The sequence below is a fragment of the Astatotilapia calliptera genome, chromosome 16, assembly GCF_964374335.1.
Source record: "Astatotilapia calliptera chromosome 16, fAstCal68.1, whole genome shotgun sequence".
Lineage (NCBI taxonomy): Eukaryota > Metazoa > Chordata > Actinopteri > Cichliformes > Cichlidae > Astatotilapia > Astatotilapia calliptera.
This window is the reverse complement of record NC_137437.1, coordinates 27976534-28004187: the sequence shown is the minus strand read 5'-3', so window position 1 is coordinate 28004187 and position 27654 is coordinate 27976534. Positions and strand designations below refer to the sequence as shown.

General features: G+C 39.2%; 1 long non-coding RNA gene across 1 annotated transcript; it reads right to left on the bottom strand.

Moving 5' to 3' along the window:
* Positions 1-224: 224 nt before the first annotated feature.
* On the bottom strand, positions 225-27654 carry LOC113008262 (uncharacterized). Its single transcript, XR_003269999.2, has 2 exons — positions 27336-27654; positions 225-450 (listed from the first exon to the last, which is right to left on the bottom strand). It is a non-coding gene; the product is annotated as an uncharacterized LOC113008262 (long non-coding RNA).

The window sequence follows — 27654 nt, the reverse complement described above, 5'->3', positions numbered from 1 at the left end:
TACAATAGTACTGTTGTCACCATATAAAAGGCAGCTTATCTTCTTTCACTTTATTCAATCACAGCAACAAATCTCAGCTGAACCTTAGCTGAACAATCACACCAACAAAGTGGATTAGAGCTGGTCCAGAAACAGTGTGATGGCATTTGAATTAAAGCGCATTTCATCTACTCTTTAGTGTTATACAAACATCTTTACACTCCAGAAGAACAAGTGCAAACATCTGCGTGGAAACAGAGAATTTATTGCTCCTTTATTTACACTGTTGCTCATTACATCGACATGTATAGTTTTACAGTACATGGATGTGAGTCACGTGTTTGTCCATGAGGACATCACCTGGTAGCTTGCTTTTCTCTGACAGGACGTGTTCTCACTTGTCGGCTATCCCCTGAGTTTTGGTTACGCCCTTGCAGATCTATCTGGAAGGGTTTCCTCGCTTTGAGCCCTCTGGAAGTAAACACACAAATATGCAGTTTGTGAAAAAATAGAGAGAGAGGGGACATCCAAACACAGCACTGGGAGCTTAATCATATGATGAAAAAAAGAGATGTCAGCCCTTGGGCCTCTCACTCTGGAATATTCAAAAATGGCAAATGCTGCTGCTTGACTACAGAAAATCACACTAAATAGAACATGCTTCTACCTAGCAACAGTCTTAGTCATGATTCAAACTTCAAATCAAAAGGTATTTTGTGGAAGAAAATGTAAATGTTTTAATGTGATTCATTTTTTGCAGAAAAACTGCATGTTTTGATAGTCAAGGGTGAGGTTAAGCACAGATAGTGATAGAGAACTCAAAAAGTCCTTAATCTCCTTTTCTGATCCTTGACTTGGTGTATACGTGCACCAAGTGGCGACAAAATTGAGAGCTAAAGAATGTCAGTGTGATGGTGGAAAAAACTGTAGATGCTGTATTGTCCACTTGAGGCTGTCTCAATCGTCAATCCAGGTCATCGGCGGCTAAATTAGAGTTAGACTGATTAACATCCAGCTTCGTGGGTAAATCAAAGAAAGGTGGATGCCAAAATTTGTGTGACTTCATTTGAAATCTTTCTTTTAGTTACTGAAAATTGTTTATTTTATCTTTAAATGCCCAACTTGCATAGAGATATTAGATATCAGTCTCTGTACCTGTACTGAGTTTTAAAGCAGATTAGTATTTATGGTCACGAAGAAACATTTAATTTTAAATGATCTTAAAGCTTAAAAGTAGCCAGGAGGACTTTAAATCAGAGACTCTTTCATTACTGAAACTGCAGAAGTATTTCTTTGTGTTAAAGTGTAATGGAAAAGTAGGAATAACAACCATTGTCCATAGATGACATTTTCCTAAGAGAAAAGCATCTGTGTTGGATCAAGTTTTTACATACAGAGGATTTTTTCTGTTTATTTTTATGCCTCAGTGGTAATTGAGATTTAACCATAACCAAGCTAACGTCAAAGAAAAATTTATTTTGGATGAACCATTTAATCCAAGAAGTGCTCTGTCCAAGTCCAGGTGGAGGTCAAAGTACCCAGGATGGCTTTAAAGTTCCTGCCCAAATCCAGCAATAACATTATCTCAAACCACTGAAACACTCCACTAGACTGGCTGCAGGGCACATAATGTCCTCTTCCTGACATTGTACAAAGGTATATCCCCAGGTCTGCTGTGCAAACATTTCTTTTGTGTAACATTTCCCTCAACCTTTGCTTTTAGGAGGAAATGTTATCCTGTTAGAAGCAATCTGCAAAAACAATAACATTGGGACAATTATATTGTTTTTAAGATTGTGTGTTTAAGATTCAACTTTATTAATAGGAAGAAATCCCAGTTTTCCAAGAAAAGAGATATGGATTCAAAATAATAATATTTTAAATGTTTGGAAACATTCCCTCAGACCTTTGAGACAGCAAATAAATGATTGCTGGGATATTTCCTGTATAAAAGTCTAATGGGCTAACAGTTCAAAATGAGAACATAAAGACACCAACGGCTATGCTGTAGAATCTAAGAAGTACTGTTTCTATGAAATGTGTACATGCTCGTTAAAATAGCCACAGTGGAAAGCAAATGGAAGAACCAGCTGTCAGAGAGAGCAGGGAGGTGCGGTTAGGTTTATAAAGAGAGCCCAGTGGGTACATATTGAGGAAGACAAAAACCACAGAAACTATTGTGAGCTGCACCACATTTATTCTCAACAGCAACCTCAATCCATCGTGTAACATGGAAGTGTCACATATTGCATTTCCTCTGATGTCCACTTTAGATTGTGGCAGTGAGTCACTCCCCTTAGGCTACCTTTTTAGACTGCCACAAAAAAGTACCAAACAAGTTTTTTTTATTTTCAACACATGCAACTCAATTATTTGGATACTCGTAAAGCTCAGAGACTGCAGTACTAATGGCGGTGGCCTCTTTGACTGACAGGTGGATTTTGACAAAGGCAGCTGTAGCTGCTAACTGTTTCCTAGGCTTCACTTCAACACAGCTTTGCCTTGATGTAATTATCTGACCATTAATATGGCTGCTGTGGTGCCTTGTACTAACATTACACATACACAAGATGTTTGGCAGTTTTGGCAGTTTCGAGTGATTCACTTGTTGTATTAGTATTCAGTTGCTTAGCATTACTTAGCTGTTATCGGCCTCTGTCCATGCATGCTGTTTGATAACCAAGATATCCAGTAAGTTAGCACTCTACCCTATCATTCAATTCAATTCAATATATATATTTTATTTATTGCAAATATAAACAGCAGTCTCCGCAAGCTAGCGTAGCTTAACTGTAGATATTTTTTACTTCCCTTAATGAGAATGATCAGAGGGGACTTTTACATTAATCTGTCATTTAGGTGTTAATACATTTCAGCCATTATGGAGGTGACTGAAAGTAGAGATGCATGTTTTTCATTTTGCATGACATCGAAGTTTTAGTTCTGCTGTGGAAGCTTTGCAAACACTGTTTAAACAGCAGGTAGGTATATACTGGGCATCATATCCAAGAGTAAAAAAAGTTTGAATCACTAATACTCAAAAGCTCACTTCGTGTTGAATTGTCAAAGCTGCTGTTTTGCTCTTGTAACTACAAGGTGTCAGATGATCAATGATCAGGTTTGATACTAAAGCTTAAACCCAAGTCACAATCTTTTCTTAATCCTAACCAAGTTATTTTTAGTGCTTAAACCTAACTAGCCAATAAAAGCAAAGACAAAAAAACATGTTATATACTACTTTTGTAGTATATTTGATTTTTAAATTTAGATGCTTTCAATGGAAACATCCCCACTGTAAAGTAAGGTAATGTAAGGTTTGCATAAGTAGCCATTATATTATGTAGTATTTATAGTAATGTTCCCTGCTTTAAGTTTTAATATGACTCAGGAGGCTGTGACAACATTGAAGCCTGGTCTGAAGGTCACCGTATGCTGCCATGTGGGCACAGGTAGCACTCTAAAAAATGTATGAAGTAAAGCATGGTGCATTCCCAAACTAAATCTCTTTCTTCTTTTTTTCCTTTTTCCTTTTTTTAACAGCCAAACTCATAAACAAAGTCAGCTCACAGGCATAAATGCCACTGCTGCTGTTCTTCTCACTCAAAGCTCACATTTATGAGCATGCAGTTAATTTCCTCAGAGCAGATTTTCCCTCCACTTTGAAGTGGAAACAATATAATTTTTTGTGCATTCCTAATAACATCACATCTAGTTTGGTGACTTTACATAAAAGGTGTTTGTGTACACAGCACCGTGCGGCAGGAGGCCCTTTTTATGGCAGAATAAAACAGGCTTGGCCTTCATGGTTTTTACAGCTGAAGGCTGATCCCGAAACCCGGTGTTTCAAAGCTTCTTGAGCCCTCCACAACCCCCCCACCTCAACTACTTCTCCTCTACAGGGCTGATTACAACAGGGCCCCATTTGTGCTATCTTCTTTTAAACACCACTAAAATCTTTTACATTTCCTCAGCAGGTTCTTGAAATTCAGCTGAGTACAGTGCATTCCCCCAGAGTCTCCTTCTGTCAGGTTTTCAGATGGTGACCTCTCTGCTTTCACTTTTTTAGCCTTGCTTTAACGCTAGCTAACCTTGAGGAGATAACCAAAGAGAAAATAAGCTTTGGTTACCTTGTTTGTTTTACTGGGTTCCCTTTTGGCTCTTTTTGACATATAATAAGGGTGCCTTTATGTAGAAACTGTTACGAGCACACGTCCCAGTTGCCTGAAAGTATGTTGAACTACCTCCATCCTATTTCCAACCTCTTATTACCTCCATGTGCCTTCTTCAACATCCCTACATTGCTTCTCTTCTTGCCACTTATAGCTCCATACCACCCTCTCATTCCTTTTCTCAGTCCGTTCCTTCCCTCTCTACTTATTTCCTCTTCTTTTCTACCCTTCACTCATTCCCTACATTCTTCCCTTCTGCCTCTCCCTCTTTCACTCTCTTTTTGCAATTCAGTCAATCTTCAGTCCCCTCCACCCCACAGTACACCACCCTCTTCTGACATACTCCCTCCCCTGCCCTCTGTCCCATTTTCTATATTTTCTCCTCCAGTTCTGGCCTCCGCACCCACATGACCAACATCATGAGAAAACACTCATGACAGTACGCTCTGCCAACTCTGCCATCCTGTTACACCCCAGGAGCAAAGAACAGTTTTTGCACAAAGCTTCACTGGTGAGTATTGTCTAACCTCAGTTCACTCTGAAAGAAAATACAGCTTGCTTCCAGCAGGATCTTTTCAAAGATCATTTTATGGGGATCCAGATCTTCAGCTGCACGTTTTTCCCAAGGAGCTAGAATTCAGTTTCGCAACTACAGGTCAATGAACTGTCCAAAAATTCGCTATTTACTATGACAAATAAAGAGTTTACTGAGCCAGTCTACTGTGTATCAGTTGTGAACAAGGCGTCCATTGCAGCAATGTGCGATGATGTCACTCCCAACTTGTCATTTTTCAGTATGAACAGCCAGCTTTGTGGAAGGGCATATTTTAAGCCAAACTCCAGTCCTTTCCTAACCCTAACCAACTACTTTAGGTCCTTAGTCTTAGTATGAGAACATCACAAAAATCAAAGGCAAGGGAAACCTGGCTAATAAACTTAGCTCATGCTGTCACAATCATTCAACTTCCTACCACAGACTTTGTAGGTCTGTAACACGGACCGTTATCCCTCAGTGGCTAATATGGATACAGCTGGTACTAAGGCACAGACACCAGAATATACCTTGTACACAATGGTGAGATGCCCTGTGTTGAAAAAATGTTGTTTGACTTGATTTGCAGGATATAGATCAGACAGGCAGCAGTGCAGTAGTTAGCAACAAGGTTCCAGGTTTAAACCCTGGGTTCAGATCCAGCCTGGGGCCATTCTGTGCAGAGTTTGCATGATCTGAGATCAGTGTGAGTTCTCTCTTGGTACTGTCATGTCAAGACATGTATGGAGTTATGTTAGCTGGTGAATTTTAAATTGACCGTAGGTTTGAATGTTTATAGATTTGTGTCCAGATATACCGGTTATATTCCAATATAAAGGTTCTGTTTAGAATCTGAATGTAACTAGTTAATGTGAATTACTGTGCTCATAGATAGCAAGAGATTTGCAAGTTTCACAGATTTATCACAGTTAACTGTTGTATTATCACAAACAGATTGTGTGTAATTGCCTGCTTGCCCTATTTAATCTCAAACTGATAGTGTAGCAATATAAGAATTGCTACATGAAGTGTGAATTTTAAACTCCATAGAGATAGATAGATAGATAGATAGATAGATAGATAGATAGATAGATAGATAGATAGATAGATAGATAGATAGATAGATAGATAGATAGATAGATAGATAGATAGATAGATAGATAGATAGATAGATAGATAGATAGATGAAAAACTTCAAAATGCAATCAAATTACTCAATTCTACGCCACACAGAGCTAAAAATAAATCGCCTTTTTTATAGTATTCATCATGATAATAAAAGGCCACCATTCACACATTTTATTGCCTTTTCAGCCCAGTTATTATCATCAGTATTAAGAGTGTTAAGTGCTCCAAGTACAAGGGTGCAAGTTCTGACAACGGTCTCTCAAAAGGTGTGACAGAATTTGATACAGCACTGTTCAGAGGCGTGGGTGTTAACCACTGCACACTGTGAGGCATTTCTAGCATGAATGCAGCCTACCATTAGCCTAGCAGTGAAGATAATACAACTTCCTCTATCCACATGTTAGAACCTGACAGCCAATTGGAGTCATAAAAGTCCAGAAGGTTCCCATAGCCAACAGTTCACACCAGGAAGACTGTTGTTAATGTTAATGAGGTGTGATGGCAGGCTGCTTGGTTGTCAAGGTCAAGGCTAGCGCTGCTAACAACACACAGCAGCAGTAGTATCAGGGTATGAGACAATACACCTCGATATAACAGAGGTCAAACTGATTCCGCTAATGATGACTTTAATAAAAACAATAAAAAGACCAGAAAAAAATGACTGAAGACTATTTTAAATCACTTTCTTTGGTCTTTTATCAGAATCAGAATCAGAATCAGAATACTTTATTGATCCCTGGGGGAATTATTTTTTGTTACAGTGCTCCATTTTAAACCAACATTAAGACAAGACAGACAATACGCTAACTAAGAATAGTACAATATATACATATATATACATACATACATACATAAGTCACTTATAAATAAATATTTGGAAAAGAAACATGTGTAGTTGTAGCAGCAAACAGTGTGTTAAGTGGATGCGTTGTACAGGGAGATGGCCACAGGCAGGAATGATTTCCTGTGTCGTTCAGTGGTGCTTTTCGGTAATCTCAGTCTCTCACTGAACGAGCTCCTGTGACTGACCAACATGTCATGGAGTGGGTGGGAGGTGTTATCCAACATTGTCTTTATCTTGGACAGCATCCGCCTCTCCGACACCACCTTGAGGGAGTCCAGCTCCATCCCCACAACATTGCTGGCCTTACGGATCAGTTTATTAAGTCTGTTGGCATCTGCGACCCTCAGCCTGCTCCCCCAGCATGCAACAGCATAGAGGATCGCACTGGCCACCACAGACTCATAGAAAATCCTCAGCATTTTCTGGCAGATGTTGAAGGACCTCAGTCGCCTCAAAAAATAGAGACGACTCTGGCCCTTCCTGTAAAGTGCTGTGGTGTTTTTAGCCCAGTCCAGTTTATAGTCAATTATTGTATTATTTTATTGTATCAAATGAATGCTTCAAATGACCTGTTTACACCGGCTGTTGCTCACCTTTCTAGATTTCCTTCTTTCTACAACGAGATTAAAATCAGGTTTTTCTTGTAGGACTGAAGGGGAGAACACTAAGGTGAACATGCATAACTTCTGCAGTAAAGGATGAAAGGTCTGCATGCACGTCTTTATTGCTCTGAAGCAGCTTATACCTATATAAATTACTGTATATATACTGTATATAGTATGTATACTGTAAATGTGACTGTGTACTTACTATCCTGCCTGTTTCTATTAGAGTTTTCAACAACTTTAAGAAGAGCTTGTTTATTTTGTCTGTGTTATAAAATCCAAATCTCACACTTTCACTCTATCATATCATATATGGCAAAGAAATAGTAAGAAAAAAGTAGAGGCAGTCACTGCCTATTTTTTGTAGCATATTTAACGCATGTGTATCCTGGTACATTCTATATTTTTATCCAGTTAATTATTACTGTATTTTGTGGGATTTTTTTGTTTTTGTAACTGAACATCATAAAGTTGTATTTGTGTTTTGTCACTATAAACATTTAAATGAGGGATAAGATTTGGGAATGATCAAAAGCAATAAACTCTATGTGCAGCAGATCATTTTCATGCTCTGTCTAAGACCCAGAAATGATCGGTCTTCTCAACACATCTCCCATGGGGGAGACTTGCTTATGGAAGAACGTTACTAGCAGCTGGTGGCCAACAAGAGTTTCATGCATTGAGTTTGCAGGAAGGTTGCAGTATTGACCAAAAGAGGAAACAGAAGGGACAAGAGTAACTACCCTAAAACCATATGGAGAAAGCTAACTGTGGTTTACATGCTTTTAGACAGACATGTATTCACATATTATCTATATATATGTATATACACTGTGGAGATAAGTGCTGTGGGAGTTCCATAGCAGACTGATGATATTTATATATATACTCAGGAGGCCAACACAGTCCAGGTTCCTGATGTGGCTTCAGAAAAATCACAGGGCCTGGGCAGCAGTGTAGTCTTATCTTTCGTCACGGCAACCCCACGACACATCCTGACAAGGTCAGGTCACATATTTAACCTCTGACCCCTCCACTACTGTTGAGTTTTGCTGAGAACCACTCCAGAAAGGATAGAGGGATACCCAGAGCGGATAGCACAGAGGCAGAGAGTGTGTTTATGTCCGTCCCAGTCCAGTGTAAACTGCTTGGATGCTGTCTGTCACTACAGCCCAGTAACACGGTTGTCCTGTTTTTACTGTGCCATTTGTAGCTGTTATGAAACTGCTTTTAGAGGACGGGGCTATGAAAACTTCCCATATACTGAAGCAGGACCCGGGAGATTTACGGTGCTCTGAAGAGATGGAGGTAGCTTGTGAAATTACATCTGTTTGTAGGAGGAAACAACACTGCATGTTTACTAGAGGCCAGAGATTCTCCAGACTGATAGAACTGATAGGAAGTGTTCTCCTTGCTGACAATGAAGATATCTCTTGCTCTTCCAGATGGACAGTGGAGGCTGCTCTCTAGCAGGTGCTGAAAGGCCAAAACCCTCCTTTTAAGCACTATACAGCCTTGGCTTTCAAACCATTAAAAACTTCATTTATCAGTGCCTTACTCACTGCTAAAACTAGAGTGGTTAATTGATTCAGAGTGCCTTTAAGTAGGCCATCAAGTTTTACAATTAATAGATTGAAATTCTGCAAATCAGCATAAATAATGAGAGCTGAAGAAAAACTATAACGAATCCTGAAAGGGAAAAGTTTATTTGAAAGTAAGTGGACAATATAAAGCAATGTTGGATACATGCTCAAAGGTTCAAAAGATACGTTCTCTCAATCACACCACCACACAGTACTGACCCACACATATGGTTCTTACACACACACTGGACTTTCTGGACTTTGGTTTTGCACAACACTGGTCACTATATTCTTCATTTCCGGTTAATACTTGTACAGCTGCTGTTATTGTGTATATATTTATTTATATTTAGATTTCTTCATACATTCTTATATAGTTCTATATTGTGTATTTTGTTGTACAGTTATTTTATTTTCAACTTTAATTTATATATTTATCTTTATCTTATTCTTCCCAGTTAAATTTACCCTTCATTCTAATTTGTGTTGTACAGTTATTTCATTTTTAACCTTAATTTATATTTTATTCCTTCCTAGTTAAATTTACCCTTTTTAATTTTTCATATTTATTTCCTATCTTATTCATAGCCTTTTCCTTTTTGTTTTCTTTAGGTCACGAGCAGTTGTCCAAGCATTTCACTACATATCGTACTGTGTATGACTGTGTACGTGACAAATAAAATTTGAATTTGAATTTGAATTTAAAATATTCAAGTAGGTGAGTAAGTTGGACACTACCTGAAAGGTCATGACCTCAGGATCAAAAACAAAGCTCTGCTAGTCAGCTGTTTGAAATAAATATTTTATGTATTAAAATGTGCAACAGAGTGTGAAGAAAATGAAACAAACTGAATTTAATTTATTAAACTTGCACATTAACATTATTTTTCATTTCACAATAAAAGCTAATCATTTAAAATCAAGTATTTATATGATCTAAGAGTTAGGAAAAGTCAGTGATCCACTGTGAATACAAGCGATTTTACTCGTGCATAGAATGAAGTAAAGGTATGAGCAAAACTTGACAGGTATCCTCATCATCGGTACAACAGCTGTATCGCTCCTCAGACTGCACCACTAAATGTGTCAGGGTCATGTCCTATTTTACGCTCCAAACATCCTCATTGAGCTTGAGAAAATGTTTCATCTAGTTTAGTCTGCTGCTGCGCTGCTTATTGCCGTACGCACATTGTATAAATAAAGTGAAATATCGCTCACGATATCACTTGAGCCTGTCAAAGGTAAAGATTATAAAAGCAATGGGTTTAGCAGACGTCTGTAGCCCACCCCTCATATCTGTGTCCTTGTCAGAGGCCTGAGTCCTGACGTCAAATATCATTGCTTTACATATCTGTAGTTTTTGCAGCCACAATATTATCCATCCCACGAGCTGGCTGACTGAGATAACCCTGCTGACATAATCAGTTATTTTCCCATGCTCAAAGCTGTCCCAAAGCCTCACAAGATATTTACATTAGTTTCCAAAAGCTAAATACTTCTGTGAGTTACAACTTATCACACATTTATGAGTAAAATCTGAAACATTAGAATTGTTTATGCAAACGGTTACAGTAAGAAACAGTAACAGTATGATTCCTTCGGTCTTTTCCTCAAACAGTATTAGATGTCATCTCAACTGGAGTCTGAAGCTGACTCCTGATATTAGAGACATTTGCAAGAGTGAGAATCAAGGAACTTGAATGGACTGGTGCACTAAAATTCCAGTTTGTATGCCCACATGCACAGCAACATCAGTTTACAATGACCAACAATAGTGAGAGTGACTGATGGGGAAAGTGAATTCTTTGATGATGCATAGCTGTGTACCATGTGCAGAGCAGTGAAAGTGACTGACAGAGCACTAGTGACCTGTTTAACATTAAAGTTAGGTTCATATGCTGTTGTCACCTATTTGGCATAAATACCTGAAGTCTTAAAACACACAAAAACATTAAAAAAAAACACATGAAAGTTCATTTGGAACGTAGCATCTTGAGCATTTGGTGAAAATACAACCTAACCCTAACCATGGCTAAGCCCTTATGCAACTGCAAGACTATACAACAAGTTCCACTCATCACAGAGAGAGTAATCGATTAAGAGGCACTGAGGTTTATTTTGCACACTATCTGTGTGGAGAGGTGTGTAGATGATAAACATGATTGTCTGACAGGTTTGGTGGAGAGGATCTAATATTGATGGTAATGTTGGTAATGGTTTTCTGCTATAAAGGCATCTCTGGAACTGAAAAAAAATGATTATATTTTTTTAAATAAAATCATCTTATGAATGTTTTTCTTAGATTTAGTTTAGGAAATAATTCAAGTCTGACTTAAAAGACTTGAATCGTGGCGATCGTGGCTCAAGAGTTGGGAGTTCACCTTGTAATTGGAAGGTTGCTGGTTCGAGCCCCAGCTCGGACAGTCTCGGTCGTTGTGTCCTTGGGCAAGACATTTCACCCGTTGCCTACTGGTGGCGGTCAGAGGGTCCGGTGGCGCCAGTGTCCGGCAGCCTCGCCTCTGTCAGTGCACCCCAGGGTGGCTGTGGCTACAATGTAGCTTGCCATCACCAGTGTGTGTGTGAATGGGTGGATGACTGAACGTGTAAAGCACTTTGGGGTCCTTAGGGACTAATAAGGCGCTATACAAATACAGGCCATTTACCATTTAAAAGAAGCCCCATAAAAACATTAACTACACGTTCAAAGTACAAGTATCCCCCCAAAACATCATATGTTCTAATTTTACAATCTTAATGTTAAGAATGATCTGCTGTGGATTTCTACAGTGGACTGAATTCAATTACTGACACTGTGTCGAGTGACTTTCTGTCCACCCTTCAGATGTCTTCAGATTTTCTTTCTCTGAAACACACTTCATGTGTTTCTCATTTCCAAATCACCTCACAGTATACACAGTGCATACCTTCCAACTTACCACAGTCGGTTGCATCATTCATATCCTATGTGTTTTGCATTCATGTCATCCTGTAACCAGTTTTATTCAGACCTCTGCTACCTACACCTGTCAGCATGTCCAGCTGCCTGGAAGCTTACAACTGCTTATTTCTCCATTTTTTATTCTATTTTTTTAATATATGTATCATACGCTCCCACTCTCACAAAAGTTAAGATGCTCTGTAAAATTTAAATAACAACATAATGCAGTGGTTTACATTGCAAGTCTTTTTTTAAATTCAGAACATAAGAAACACATCAAATGTTTAAACTGAGAAAATGTACCATTTTAACAAAAATATGAGCTAATTTTGTACTTGATGCTAGACATTTTTCCCACTGTCTAGCATCCTTCCGTTAACAACGTCTGGGAACTGAGGAGACCAGCTGCTGGACTTTTGGGAGAAGAATGTTTTCTTATTCCTTTTGAAAATTCCCAACGGAGAATTCAAGCTGCTCAATAGTCTTGGGTCTTCTTTGTCATACGTTTAATTCCATGGTGTTCCAAATGTTTTCCGTTGGTGAAAGGTCTGGACTGCAGGCGGGCCCATTCATGAGCCTTGAGTCTTCTACAAAAGGTATGCTGTTGCAATAGGTCCAGTATGTGATTTAGCATTGTCCTGCTGAAATATCCAAGCTCTTCCCTGAAAAAGACTTCATCTGGAGCGGAGGATATGATGCTCTAAAACCTTTGTATGCCTTTCAGCGCTGATGATGCCCTTCCAGAAGCACAATGTGCGGTTCTCTACTGCATATGGAATTGGTAGGGAACAGTTCTCTACTTTACTCATGAGGTTTAGCACAGAGAAAATGGCAGTTTCATTTTTGCGTGATAGTACGGTGGCCCTGAAGGGCTAAACGGACTACAACTCAAGAAAACACCAGCAATAAGAAAAATGCTGCAAAAGCACACAATACACAGAAATAGGAAAAACAAAAACGGAAAAAGGAAAAAAGAAAACAGAAATAGGAAAAACAGAAATAGGAAAAAACAGATTTTCAAAAGCACAAGGGAAGTGTTTCTGGCGAGACAATAACATGACGGACCAGTTGCAGGAACCAAAATATGCTAAGAATTGCGCTAGGAGACACTTAAACGAAGTGGAGGATCAATGGGTTTTGTGAGGAAAGATAAGATGAGAGGTAAGTGTGTTAGCCTAACTATTAGCCTAAAAATCAGTATTATATGAATCATGAGATTAAAACACACTTACCTAGCATGTTTTGGTTCCTGCAACTGGTCCGTCGGGTTATTGTCTCCCCAGAAACACTTCCCTTGTTCTTTTGGAAATCTGTTTTTTTCTATTTCCATTTTTGTTTTTTCTATTTCTCATTTCTTTTTCTCTATTTACATTTTCTTTTGTACCATTTCCGTTGTGTTTTGTGTGCTTTTGCAGCGTTTTCCTTATTGCTGGTGTTTTCTTAAGTTGCAGTCCGTTTGGCCTCTCAGGGCCACCGTATGATAGAGCTTTAAACTGTATTTGTGGATAGCAACAGTGTTCACAGACAGTGATTTCATAAGTGTTTCTGGGCCCATGCAATGATTTCCATAACAGAATCATGCCTGTTTTTAATGGAGCGCAGCATTATTCTGAAAATGTTGCACAATTTGTAGACTTGCAAGTCATTGCATTCTGTGTTCATATATATTTTAAACAGCATCTCAACTTATTGGAGTTGGGGTTATACTAGTTCTCTATATTTGACTCCTAATACTTCTACTCTTGATGCAACATTGACTTGAATCTGGGCTGTCTTGTTGATTAGTAGTGCATTACATACATTTGGTTTATAGATGAGCTTCACTTTCTCCCTTTTTCACTTTCTCCCTTTCTCTCCACCAGGTTTTCTTCAGCATCACCTCAAATTTTCATTGTTTGTATCTGCAGCCAGTAGATTTTCCCCCCATTCAATATTTTTATATCTGACAGCTGCCAAAGCCTTTCTAGAACCAAACCCAAAAAAATGAAGTAAAGCAGAGAAACGTCTGAAAACACAAGGTCCGTGCCCATGTCATTCTTCTGAACTCCAGATTAATCGTCCAAAGAAAACACGTTCCACTTCTCTCTTCATCATCTCAAATCTCACAGCCAAAGAATGTTCAGTTGTTTATATCATCATTTCTAAGTGATGAAACTTGTAAACTGGAGCACATTCTTTGCTAACACACTCACATTCAGAAATAATATTATGAGAAGAAATATGCTCTAGGTACTCTCATAACCAAGTACTGGTGGAAAGTAAATTCTTTTGTAGCTTCAAAGGTTCTATGATATGCTGCCTGACAAATAAATTCCCTGTGGTATGCTTCACTTTTTAATCTTTTCAATGATACTCATGAATATTTATTACAGGCATTAGTGCAAAGTGAGACATGTGCTATGATATTATACATAGAGTCAGATTTCTCTATCATGTCTCTCTCACTCTGCGGTAAACTGAGTTTGAGTTTGTAGGCTGTGGGAACAGAAATGAATGTCTGTCTCTATGTGTGTTAGCCATGCTCCACAATACAACCACTTGGCAACCATTTGTTTTGAGTCTTCCTATCACAGACGAGTTATGCTCATTGGTGCAGAATGATTAAGACTGACTGTGACATGTTGACAATTTGTTTGTGTTTATAAATTAGACGACAACTACTTGCAAACCTTCACCAACACCAATCTGTCTACAAATGACCCCAGTTTGTAGACAGTGGTCTGAGGTGGACCACAATTGTTTGGAGACAAGTTGCCTTCAACCAGGCACCTTCTGCATTTGCCTTCAGGTTAAAAGCAGTTGAGGGTGTTGCATGCTGAGCAACCAGGTTGTGACTGCAACTACTTGCAATCGGTTGCTGAATCCAGAAGGATAGTTACAGGGTGGATGCTGTCCTTGTATTACTTTAGTGTGAAAGAGCAAAAAGTGGGAGAAAATTGAAGGTAGGTAAATTTTCTTGAGTATATAGTTATTTAACATGAATATGAAATTACTCCCAGCTCTGCAACCTTTTCCCAAAAAAGTTCCCTTAGAACTAAAAAGTAAAACAGGTTTCTCTGTCAGCACAGAGTGTTTGTGTCTTGGTGCACTTCTAGCAACAATAGTGAGACTGGTGTCACTTTCAAGTCACATACAGAAACTTGACATCACAGTGTATCACACCGGGTACACCTATAAGCATGCTTTTACTGCCTGAATCTAACCACAAACAGCAAGTGAAAGTTAAGTAGCAAAGCATGGCATAAACCGCAGTCTGCAGGTCTCACTATCAGTTATAATTATTATAATTGTCAGTTGCAACTTCATAGTATTCATAGAATATTCATGGATGGTTTTCAAATTAAGTAAACCTACCAGATCATCGGCTTGGTTAATGTCAAGCTTTTTGAAGAAGAAGAAGAAGAAGAAGAAGAATTTTCTACTGAAAAGACGAATGAGACTTTATTTGAAATGTAATGTAATGTAAATGTTATGAAAACGTGTCTATTTAGTATGTCCTAACCCAGTTAAGGAAATTGGCATGCTATTCACGATCGCAGCCTGAGTTGGGTGGGTTTTGTACTTCCTTTTTTACTTCGGTACCATGCAGCACCATCTTCCACATTTTCCTAAAGGGACTTCCAATGTGTCCAAGTGTAACACTATGGGTTCTTTACCAGGCAAAAGAGTTGAAAGATGGTGTGAGTAAGAATGCGTTGGCTCAACATGTCTTGCTCTTCTCTGAAGACATCAGTCTTTCAGCTATGCTAGCCCCCAAGTCAGGTGCCAGGCAGACTGTTCATCCAGGCCAAGTTACACTCATTGCTCCTCTACTAACACATTCCAGTTTAAAGTCCGGGCAACGTTCAAAGGAACCAGGCAATTACAGTGCAGCCGCCTGCGTCACTTTTTTGTTTACTTCCAAAATGTTCTGAAGTCTTTAAGCCTTTTGAAGTATTTTCCTTGTGCTAGGGGCTCCTATTTCTCTCAGGGTAGGAAACTAGCTGTGAGCAATGTGCAAAGGTCCAGATGTGTGCCATATTACCAACTCACTCCTGACTGGGCTGCAGTTTCCATTACAGTCACCTTGACAGAGGGATCATACAATGGTCACATGTGTTGAGCGTGTGAGAACTGTTGAAATCTGTTTTCACACAGATTTTATCCCCCAAAAATCACAAAGGTAAGAAAAAAACAATAAAAAGAAAATGCAATTAAGCTGCTGGAGTACTATAGTGATTTATGGTAAGTATAAAAAACAGTGATGTTTGCACTACAAATGTTTCTGTCCTGCAGAGGTGTTTGGCAGTCTACTGAGGTTACCCTACTGTGGATTATTATGTGATCAAACAGTTCTGGGAACAAGTCCATAAAAATAAAAAGCCTTGCCCGATTTAAATTTGGCCAGTCTTCTGTTCAAAGGTCATCTTTATGGAATGTCCAGACAGCTTCCAGCACATCTGTACCTTTAGATCTCTCCCTGGCAGTCCCGTCCTGACCACATGCACCGTGGCCTCTGAGATTTCACCACAGACCTCAAAGTTGTGCAGAAATCAACCAACTTTTCTCTAAGACTAGTCTGAATTTCATGTAGTGGATCATTACTGATGGTGAGAGTTTGCAAATTTTGCAGGTGGTCAACCAAGCACTCTTTAGATAAGGATTTTTCAAGCCAGAACACAGCATGTCACAGGGAAGACTGAGACCAGAAGTATACTCTTCATTATTTTCTTCTCGACGTATATTGGTTGGCGCACTGTGAATCCTTCCTCTTAGGGTCAGGCAGTGCCAAGCTTTCCCACCAACCTAATACATCAGATTTGCTTCTCAGTGACTTTTTTAAACTTTCTCAAAATCAAATTCAAGTTGAAGAACACAAAAGAAGAGATTCACTGCGATATAACACCAGAGAGCAGGACAACCACTACAAATATAAAAATTGTCCAGAGGTCAATGTGAAGATGAGCTTGAATTAGAACGTTAAGTTTTTTTTATTTTTATGGGTTTATTCTTCAAATACTTGTGCAAATGAAATATGAGTCTGTATGAGTTGATTTAGTTGAACTAGATATTTTATTAATTTATTATAAATGAGGTCGGTATACCCAGATAAATCAGCAGATGTACTTTGCAAATTATTACAATTTCAGATTTTTCAGGAATCATTGAGTTACTTCTATTGAATACACACAAAAACTTGCATTTTGCTCCAGCACAGTTATGTACTCAAATACAAGTATAACCAATTTTCTTCTGAATCTCAAATACAGTGCTTTAAGGCTAATAAAGGTAGCCTTAATGTTCCTCCAAATGGCACTATGCATTTATTGGTTTAAGCTTCCTCCCAGCTGGACATGCTTGCGCTACTTCCTCATCAAGGCTGCCAGGAAGGATGCTAATTAGGTGCCCATCCAAACTCAACAGGTTGCTTATTGTAAAAGCAGCATATATTCCTTCCTTGCTCACAACCTTTCCTGTTCTCGGGACAGGCAGACCGTCTGTGAATAAACATCATGATCGAATTCTCACTCCCTAGACCTCATCACCATGACAAAGCTGGAACATACTGTAGACCTGGTGATAAACTAAAGAGGAGCTATTCTACTTTTCTCGATTCTCTTCATAGATCTATTGTTCAAATGATCATATTACACATGATCAAAGCTTTCAGTAAGTTAACAGACTGCTCCAAACATTCAGTTTATCTCAGTTTTTTCTAGTTTTGGATGCATGTGATGTCATAATCAGAATCAGAATCAGAATGGGTTTATTGCCAGATGTTGAGGTTTACAACATTAGGAATTTGCTGCGGTGCTTCAGTGCAAACAATAAGAATTAAAGTGCCATGTAGAAAGAAAGATATGTGCATGAGATATACATTAGATATATACATGAGAATAAGAATTAAGAGTGCTACGTAGAAGGATATATACATGAGTGCAGGTGGTGATCAGTGCCAGACATAGATAGAGGATATTCCTCGTATGGCCATTTCAGCCACATAAGCAACACCTTCCTGCAATTCTTTTTTTCTTGAGAAAGAGAAAAATATTCACATAGAGCACAGTTCATAGATTGTCTTGAGGCAGAAATTACTAAACACTGAAAGCCACAATCACATCATTTACAAGAGGCAGTCACATCTCTGGTGTTTCTGGTTGTGGGTAACAGTATCAGCAGGCTATGCAAGATAGCCCAGATGCCTTTGTCTGTTATGGGAATGCTTTAGGAACTTATGGCAAATTATATAATCTAGCTATTGTGTTCTACTCCTGTCCCAGGGTCTACAGGTAGTTCCTTTCACCTTAGGTATCCAGGAGCCATCTACAGTGGTTGCTACAAGTATGTTTACCAAATCAAGCATAACATTAGTTCAGACATGCCACAAAGTGAAACTCAACTGTAATTTCAGCAAATCAGCCGATACCCTCCTACACATAAAGTTGTCGCATCTCATTCAGTGTGCGCCATTTAACTTTCCATACCTGCAGTTTCTACACCCCAGGTCATATACAGAGGTCTCAACGATTCTGTCTTGGCCTTAAAAACAAAAAACAAAAACTAATTTTATGTTCCTTTTACATATTTCATGCCCTGCAAAAAAACGAAATAAACAAAAGTGATATGGCTTCTTTGAGTAATTTGATCTAGACGATTACTTTTTGGAAAAACATTGCTATGTCACTTTTTTCCACCAGACACTATTTGTTGTTTGTTTTTTGGTCTGCACATAATTGCTGAACATTATGTGCAGCAACCCATCCCCACCCTAGCTCTTCCTTTCATCTTGTGTCTGAATCGGTGTCATATCTGTTATCACTGATGCCTGCACATGGAAGGGTGCAGAGGTGTGGTCTGCTCTCCTTTGCTTTCCATGTCTGCACGTGAGAAGGTGGAGAGGTCACCAGAACTGAGTCATAATATCAAACATGAATTACTGCAGAGGGTTTTTTTTTTTACTTTTGATCTCAGATATGAAGAAGACAGATGCTTCTTCTGCTGATAAGCAACACAAGCACAAAAGGTTTTACTCTGCTTACAGGTCGCTTCAGCTGAAAGAATTATTCTCTCCCATGATAACTCTTCTTTCTCCTGTGAGGTGACAGACATTTGCTCATAAACACTTTGTTAGCCTATAGGAGGCCCCCCGCCCCTGGCCAGTTCAGGCTAGCTGCTCTCAGCGAATGAAACCAGAGAAATGGCAATGCTCATGGGAGCAGGGTTAGTGACTCAAAGACAACCATTCACGAAGAACACACTCCTCTCAAGGGTGTAAGTCATACAAGTAGCACACATTCTCTGTTGTTACCTACATGGAGTTATTACTATGGACACTTTGATTGATTATTTTAGAAAGCTTAGTAAACAATACCTGACTTTTATTGACTTTTGAGAGGCTGCAGTTTGTTTAAAATGTCATGCATTCATCATTTTTGGACATTGGCTGCATTTTCCCTCATATTCAGTCCAGTCCATTCCTGACCATTTTCAAAGGAATGTTTTTTTGTTCATTAAGCCACTTAACACTGACCTATGAATCATTCATGTATAAAAAAGCCTCGTAACTCAATAGATGAACAAGATAAACTTTTAACTAGCTGCTATCAGCATGTCATAAAAACACATCATTTGTTCTATTATTTATTTTATTTATTCATATAGCGCCAAACCACAACAACAGTCGCCTCAAGGCACTTAATCCTATTAGGTAGACCCTACAGTAATGCATACAGAGAAAAACACAACAATCATATGACCCCCCATGAGCAAGCACTTTGGCGACAATGGGAAGGAAAAACTTCCTTTTAACAGGAAGAAACCTCCAGTAGAACCAGTTTCAGAGAGGGGCGGCCACCTGCACTCATTACTTTAGTTGAATGGTACCTAAAACTAAACAGTTTGACAGGAATAAAATAATATTTTTGCGCTTACAAGGTGATTCCCAAAGAGCTATTGGCGCAAAACTTGACATATATCAACATGGTGTGCAGTGAGTGCTTGGAAAAATATAAGTAAACTGGAGAAGTGGAGAACAAAAGCTTCAGGTTTTAAAAAAATATCTACAGTGCCGTAAGTTTTCAGCATGACGATGATCCCAAACACACTTCCAATGCTATAAAAGTAACTGTAAACAACACTATCAGTCATGGATTGGCCTCCCCAGAGCCTGGACCTCGACATTATTGAAGCGGTGTGAGATCATCTTGGCAGAGAACAGATCAAAATGCAGCCAACATCAACAGAAAAGCTTTAAATTTCCTTTAAGACACCTGGAAAACTATTCCTGAAGACTACTTACAAAAATTACAGGCTTGGCTGAGAGAGTTCAGTTCATGTTTCAATAAATCACTGCACCCATTTCCCATTTCCTAGGGTATATCAAGACTTTTAAACTGTAATGCATAAAGTTCTGTTATATACCATTTGAGTACCACACACACATATTAGTGAAATACTTAAATTCAATAATTGTATAAAAATAAAAATTATATAGTTAACCATCAGCTGTTCCATAAAATAATTTATTAAAACTGCAAGTCTAAATTTTCCTTTTAAAATCCTCTTTCTCGCCTGTCTATTCAGATAATGGCTCAGCTATTGTTGTGGCTACAGCAAATCATGTAAAGGCCTTAATCTAGCTATTATCATAATCTGGATTTTCACCGCAATCAAGTTGTTTGTGAATGTCCCGTGTGAATACTGCTTTTAAGCAATATTCTCATGTTCGACTGAAATAACCCCGCCGCCTGCTGCCTGTCCCCTGCTGCCCTTCCAAAATAACATCACACACTAATCAATATGAATGCTAAAACACCATAATCTCCACTACCACTCCCTCCCTCCCTCTCTCTCTCTCTGAGTGCTTTCTCTGGGCATCCAGTGCTCACTTGTCAGTGTCCTGCACCTCACGTGGTCGTTTAGCACACATTTAACACATTAAACAATTAGGCTCTAACAGAGGCTGACACCCCCTCACTCCCCCTCCACCCATGTTCAACAGTGGAAAAGCACATATGTCAGAGTGCACGCGGGCAGAAAAGGAAGCAACAGCATGCTGAACATAACCATGGTAGATGGTTAAAGGCAAACATACATGCACAATGCCCACAGTTTATGAGCATTAAATTTACCAAACAAAGTGGGAACAGGCAGGCCTGGGGACAGGTGCAAAGGGGGTGGGGTTGGCTTGGTGGAGGAGAGGGAGGATGAGGAGAAGGGAATAAGCTCTCAAAAAATATTTAAATTGTACATTAGCTTCAAGTCTATTCACTATAATGAGTGGAATTAATTATAGCTGTCATAAAAACACACACTGGCTTCAATAAAATTAGCCAAAGCACAATGTGTGTCGTAAAATGCCAGAGATGTACTGTTTCTGCATATTTTAAACACACAAAAATAAAGTCTTAATGCTTTCATGATACAGTTTCTCATTAATATGCTCCTCTTTTGCAGTGCGGATGGCGTCCGAGCTTCTGGTCCCACCAGCTGCCAGCAGTGTCACAGGGTTAGTGGGCCCTTGAGCCACACAGATAATCAGCTTTATTAGTGCTGCCGCTAAAACCAATTTAAGAGCAGACTAGAGGGATCAGACGGGCCAGCTGTCCACACCAGCGCCTCGGCAGGCACCCTGGCCCCGGCCCACAGAAAACACCAAAACAACAACAACTGCGAGCGCTGCCAATTCAACTGTGTGAACAGGCTTATTACCATATTTGCAACCCTGGCCCAGATCATGAAAATAAAGCCACACACATGACAAATTCTGTTATTCTCGATACATTTTGGTCAATGCTTATTTAAAGTGTGATTATTTTGGTTGATTTTTTTATATTCCAGGTTTTTCTGGTTTCAGTTTGGCCACGATTCAACCCATTTTATTCTCTCACACATCGAGTCAGTGTTCCTGGTATTTCCACACGGCACCTGAGTCATCAACACAGCAAAACATCCTCTCCTCATTAACGACCCTCTGACCCCTACAGGGACCAGCCTCATTACCTCATTGCGTTTCCTGTCTACCTACAGTCTATCTCCCAACTTGCCTTCACTGCTAATTACAGAGTGGCGAAAGGAGGCTAACTCCATATTAGTCAGGCCAACACGCTTTACAACACGCTCCAGGCACGATTTTAGCCTTACATCACGTTTGTGTCTGGGTTGACGAAGAGACAGAGGACGTTAATCTGGCCTGGTCACAGTTTTAGTCACAGTTGCATCCTTTACACAGCCCCAGATCTCGTCTGTTCAGACAGAGGTTTCAAGACCAGATTAGCCGCAAAATAACAAGTGAAAACAGGAAGAAGAAATAGATGGTCTTGCCAATAGCAGGGCACCAGGACAGTAGAGAGACTCTCTCACAAGTGCCTCAGTAATCTGTTTCAGTCAAAATCAATCATGAAAAATTCTTGGTAAATCTGGGATATTAACAGGTTGTCTAGTGTTTAGAAACCTGTGCTGTCTTTCTTAAATTTGTCTTTAGAAATGACCATAACATCACCATTAAACATTAGGTTAAGTGCTTTAGGTTTCAGATTGTGTGTCATAGAAGATGTTCACTAGCTTAAATGAATTCTGTACACTCAGGCAATTAGCATTACTTGTGTTTCTATTCATGAATGAAGCAACCCCTCCCCAGCTAAGCTGAAGGTGACACCTAATTCCTAGTCCTGAAAAGATCTGTTTTGCCAAATGTAAGTGTGTATGGTAAAAAATGTTCTAATGTTTTAATCAGTGGACAGATGCTTTACAATTAATGCTACTCCTGCTTTTGTTAAGGATCTGCAGAAAATAAATGTGAAATTTGCATCTCGGTTCAATGGTAATATAAGCTGCTTTGATATTAGAGTTGAAATTACAATTGATATAAGAGCTGATGTCAGTTTAAAGGCAGTAAAATGTAGGTTTTTTCCAAAGATTTTTGAAAAGGTGTGAAAAATACAGACAATTCCACACCCACTATACACCGTAAAAAAATAAAAAAAATCCCAAAAAAACCCAGTAATATTCCGGCAGCTGGGGCGCCAAAATAATACCAGAAAATGACTCCATCCTGGTACTAGCAAGTTGTACTTAATAAAGTAAGTGTAGCTGACGTTTTACTTTGTTTACTTTGCTTTGTGACAATCCTTCAATATCTGCCAAAGTAAGCACTATGTTACAGTTTTTCTCAGTCGCTTTGGTGCGTTTCTCAGAACACCATTAACATTTGCACAGCAGTTAGTGCATTTCCCAAAACAATTAGTGCAAACTGCAAAACCTAGTGGATAGCCTGCAAAAGCACGTCACATGCACAGAATTGATTATCCATACCTCAAAAGCAAGTATCCATGTCAACGAAACTGTCAGTGCCATCAAAATGAAAAGTCTTGACACCATCTTTATGAACAAGATAGTCAAATGGCATTGTCATGTTTCCACTATGACAGTTTATAATTTCAGTGTTTCCCATTGCAAAAACAATTGGTGACACCTGAAAATGCTGACGACAGCACTATGGCCTACCTGTACAGCCATCTGAAATGTGCAGTAAAGTCACTGTAGATGTTATGGGAGTCTTGGGAGTAACTAAGACACTGAATACGTACGTTTCACATTTCCATTGTGTAGAAGTGTTTGTAATCCTACAGAATTGTGCAAAAGAAAAATATGCTACAGTCACTTGTTCACTGTAGAATACATGTAAACATAAAATCACCCATTTGGTAGAGCCTCCTCATGAGTGACAGCTGTAATTCACCTGAGATCAATTGTTCAATTTCGGAGACATTTCCAGGAAAAATGATACAGAAAGGTACAGGATTTGCTTGACAGATGGCCAATATTTGGCATGTGATAACTAGTTCAACAATTTTGTGTGTGATGACTTAAGCAATGGATGTATGACTATTCGTTTTATTGGGAATGACTATTTAGCATCCATAGGTATGATTACTTTTGACTGACATGACATAAGCAAATGGAAATGTCAGAAAGCAGCAGGGAAATGTATGGAAGCAACTGATTCATGTCCAAAATCATTTGCAGTTTGTTCAGAGAGAGGAGAAATTGCTACTATGATGTGCACAAATGACTGAGTGTTGTGGAGGTTGAACTAATAGTTATGAGAATTTCAATTCTGATCTGAGAAACGCACCAAAGCGACTGAGAAAAACTGTATATGCATATCTGTCAGGAACCCACAGGAATCTACAACTTCAGTTACATATGAACACCTGATAAGTCCCAGGAGGAATGCAGCATTGCATGGCATCATGTGAATGATCTACGTGTGGGTCCATGCACACACACAGAGAAGCCTGTTTTTCAGTGTGTGTCTGTGTGGATGTGTAATTCTGCATGTCCAAGCATGCGGACTTTTCTTCAGCTGCAAGTGTGCATGGCATATATTTAAATAAATAAATAAATATATATATATATATATATATATATATATATATATATATATATATATATATATATATATATATACATATATATATATACATAGATAGGTGTGTGTGTGTGTGTGTGTGTGTGTGTGTGAGAGAGAGAGAGAGAGAGAGAGAGAGAGAGAGAGTGATCTGTGTGTGATCAAGAGCATAGATCGCACTTAATGTGCAATTAACGGCTGTTTAAACAGCCTCCGTAAATGTTTAATGGTGCAGCCTGTACACGATTGAAAGAGAAGCATTGAAAGAGAATGCAAAAACAGGCCACCAGGGGCCTCAAGGGCCCCCCCTTGACTTACATTTAATGTATGGAAGAAGGCAGTCATTATCAGCCTTACAATGACACAATTCACTCTGGTTGTGTGTCCAATATCCCATTTGGATTGTATCAGGGCCCCAGTCCTGCCGATGGCTATCTAATTGGAAGAGTTAATCAAGAGCTAAAGTCAGAAGAATTGAAGTGTTTGTGCCTTTTCTTTCAAAGACTGATTCCTCTACAAATCCAGTGGAGCAGAGCCAGAAGAAAGGTTATGTTCAGACTGGATCTAACAGAAAAAACAGAAGATGGGGTTTTTGGTTAAATCTTTGGTATGACTCTTTCCATTTTGAGCTAATATTTCTGTGCTTTAGCTTTTCCTCCCCATCATAGCTCAGAAGTAGTCTGATAAATTGTTTCCAGAAAAATTAAGAGAATGCATGTATGATGTGTTTTTTATTTATTTTATTTTTGTTATTTTAATGATCTTGACCTGCAAAGTGTGAAGCACAATGTTTCAAATTTTTATGTTCAGATAAGCTAAGGCTAGAAACAGCTTTAAATGCTTTAAATGTTTAACTTTAAACATGGTTTTGAGGTCAAGACAACTTCTTTCCATATGAGTGTTTTAGACAATTTTCTGAAATAATCTTCATGTATCTTAATACATCAGTAAACATGTAACATTTGTGTTTACTATTTTGTAATCATTTAGTCTATCTAGTAGCCCTTAAATATTTACTGCCAAAAGCTACCAAGAGAACCTGTTTGTCCAAGGCACTACTGATAGCTGGAATTCAAGAAAAGCATGATATTTTTGGAAGTAACCAAGAAGCACTGAGATTTCTCTCCCTTCTCTCCCAGCTCTCACCTCTCTTCCTGTGTCTAAATAAAGGTGAACTTGAATCATACAACTTCGGCTGCATGCAAACAGCAATAACCTTGTCCTTCATTTGTCATTATCACTGGGAATTTGTGTGGCTGTTAAGTCTGACATCATTAGCCATTTACAGCTCCAAACGCTCTTTCAGTTCCCAAAGGTAAACACTGACGTACCATGCATCCATCTATTGACTTTCTTAACTGCTTGGGCAGGAACCTACCCCAGCTGACATAGGTAGCTGCACCCTGAACAGTTTGCCAGTCTACCGCAGACCCAATACACAAGGACAAATCCCCATTCACACCTACAGCACATTTCACATCAACAGTTAACCTAAGAAGCATGGATTCATATTGTGCAAGGAAGTAAACATACCTGGAGATAACACAAATGTTTGAGTCACGAGTTTGAGCCATTACACTGCCATCCCATTAAAATAATTTCTGTTCCAATTAAATGATCACTGAGGTCTAAACAAAGACACAAAAGCTAAATAGCAAAGTTGTTTTGTGAAGTTGGGTTGGTTTACAGTATAATGATGTGCTATTGCTATAAAGGTTACTTTCTGCTGCTCCCTTGACACTAGGGGTCACCACAGCAGGTAGCCCTGCATGTTTATGCTGGAAGACTTTTACATCAGCTAGCCTTGCCGACATGACCCCATGTTTCTGTTTGGAGCAAACCACCAACATTTCACTTGCCGCTTCACTATGGAGCACCAAACATACACTTAAGGACATCGCTATGGTAACTCTAATATAAACACATTAGCACAGTTATAAAGGGAATGAGGGTTAAATGCTGAGGATCCCTGATGAACAGAGACAAACGGCATCATGTAACAGAAAGAAGATTCTCAAGAACTGAGCAAACTTCAGCCAAGAAAACATCTGATAGTGAGTAATTTCAGCCACAGAGTGTGACTCAAGATCCTGATGCTAATTTTAATTTTCACAATGAAGCCTTGGTCTGTGGAAGATTTATTTATTTATTTAAAACTGAGCTTATACTATGCACATTAACAGTGCTGATAGAAAGCTGGTGATGCTGAAAATGACCAATCAATAGTTTTAGGGGTATCAAAAAAAGATGAGAGTGCGATCCATCACAGGAGACTGTCAGACCGTAAATGGGTCGATACATCAGCGTGCAGAAACCTTGCTGTGTGCTCAACACGCCACAACTTTCTTATAAGCTGTGAATGCAAATTAAATTAAACAGTCTTGTCATTATTGTCAGATATAGTACAAAAATGTATTTTAATTCAGATTCCCACAGGTGCCAGCGTTCACTCTATGTAAACTTTGTCATCAATACAGGGATACTATTTATACTTCTTAATACCAGTTGTTTCGTACAACATGAAAGTAAAAATAGGCCCTCTGGCCATTGCTTCTGAGCACAAACACACACAGGGCCAGTAGTGTGTGGAGCACAGTGACTGGTGCATTTAAGAGGGCAGGACTCCCTCCACTCAGCGCTCTAGGGGAGCACAGTGATTTACTGTTCCTCTCAGCGGTGCTATAAACGCTGCTCCATTCCTTAATGAGCCACTGACATGCCGCATGTTTCCAGCGTGTTTTCCTTTGGCTCAGTGGGGACGGCTGCCTGATTGCTGGCCCCATTAAGAGGGCATTCCCACTGACACCAGCGCATGCTTTCAGCCATACGCACTCAGGCATTACAAGCAATCAACTAAGGCTGGGTAATAAGGGGTGTCTATACAGCACCTGCTGTGCCACTGGTTGAAAACAGAGCCAGAAGGTGATGCATGCATTCAGACAACTTAGCATTATTAACAGTGTATTCCAGTCATAAGAGGCCAGAAAGGCACTTAGTCTAGCAACAGTAACCAACTTATATCTCCTATAATGACATGATTTGATGGCTCGTTTCAATTTTTTTAATTTATTTTTTTCTGTAGAATCAATGCAGTGGCTCAGGTCTGCATTGGTCAAACCAGCACTTAACACACTATGCATACTGCTATGAAAAGAATTCCACTCACCGGGTATGTGTTGAAACCCTAAGTGCTGCTGCTCCAGTGTTTTTTATAATCCGGTGGAGTTGAAAAATAGCTAAAGGAAAAGAAAAAATCTTCCTTGTGAAACCTGCCTCCAAACACACACAGTCCAAGAACTTGCCACACAGCCACTCTAGAAGCCAATCCAGCAGAAAGACAGGTGGTGACTGACTAGCAGCTGCCAACACAACAGCTGATACCCAATATCTGCTCACCGCAAGTTGCAGCTGGACCAATGGGATGTAGCAACAACCGTTGCTGGGTCAGCTCAGGTTTATGCTAAAGCCCAAGACTTCACTCTGAG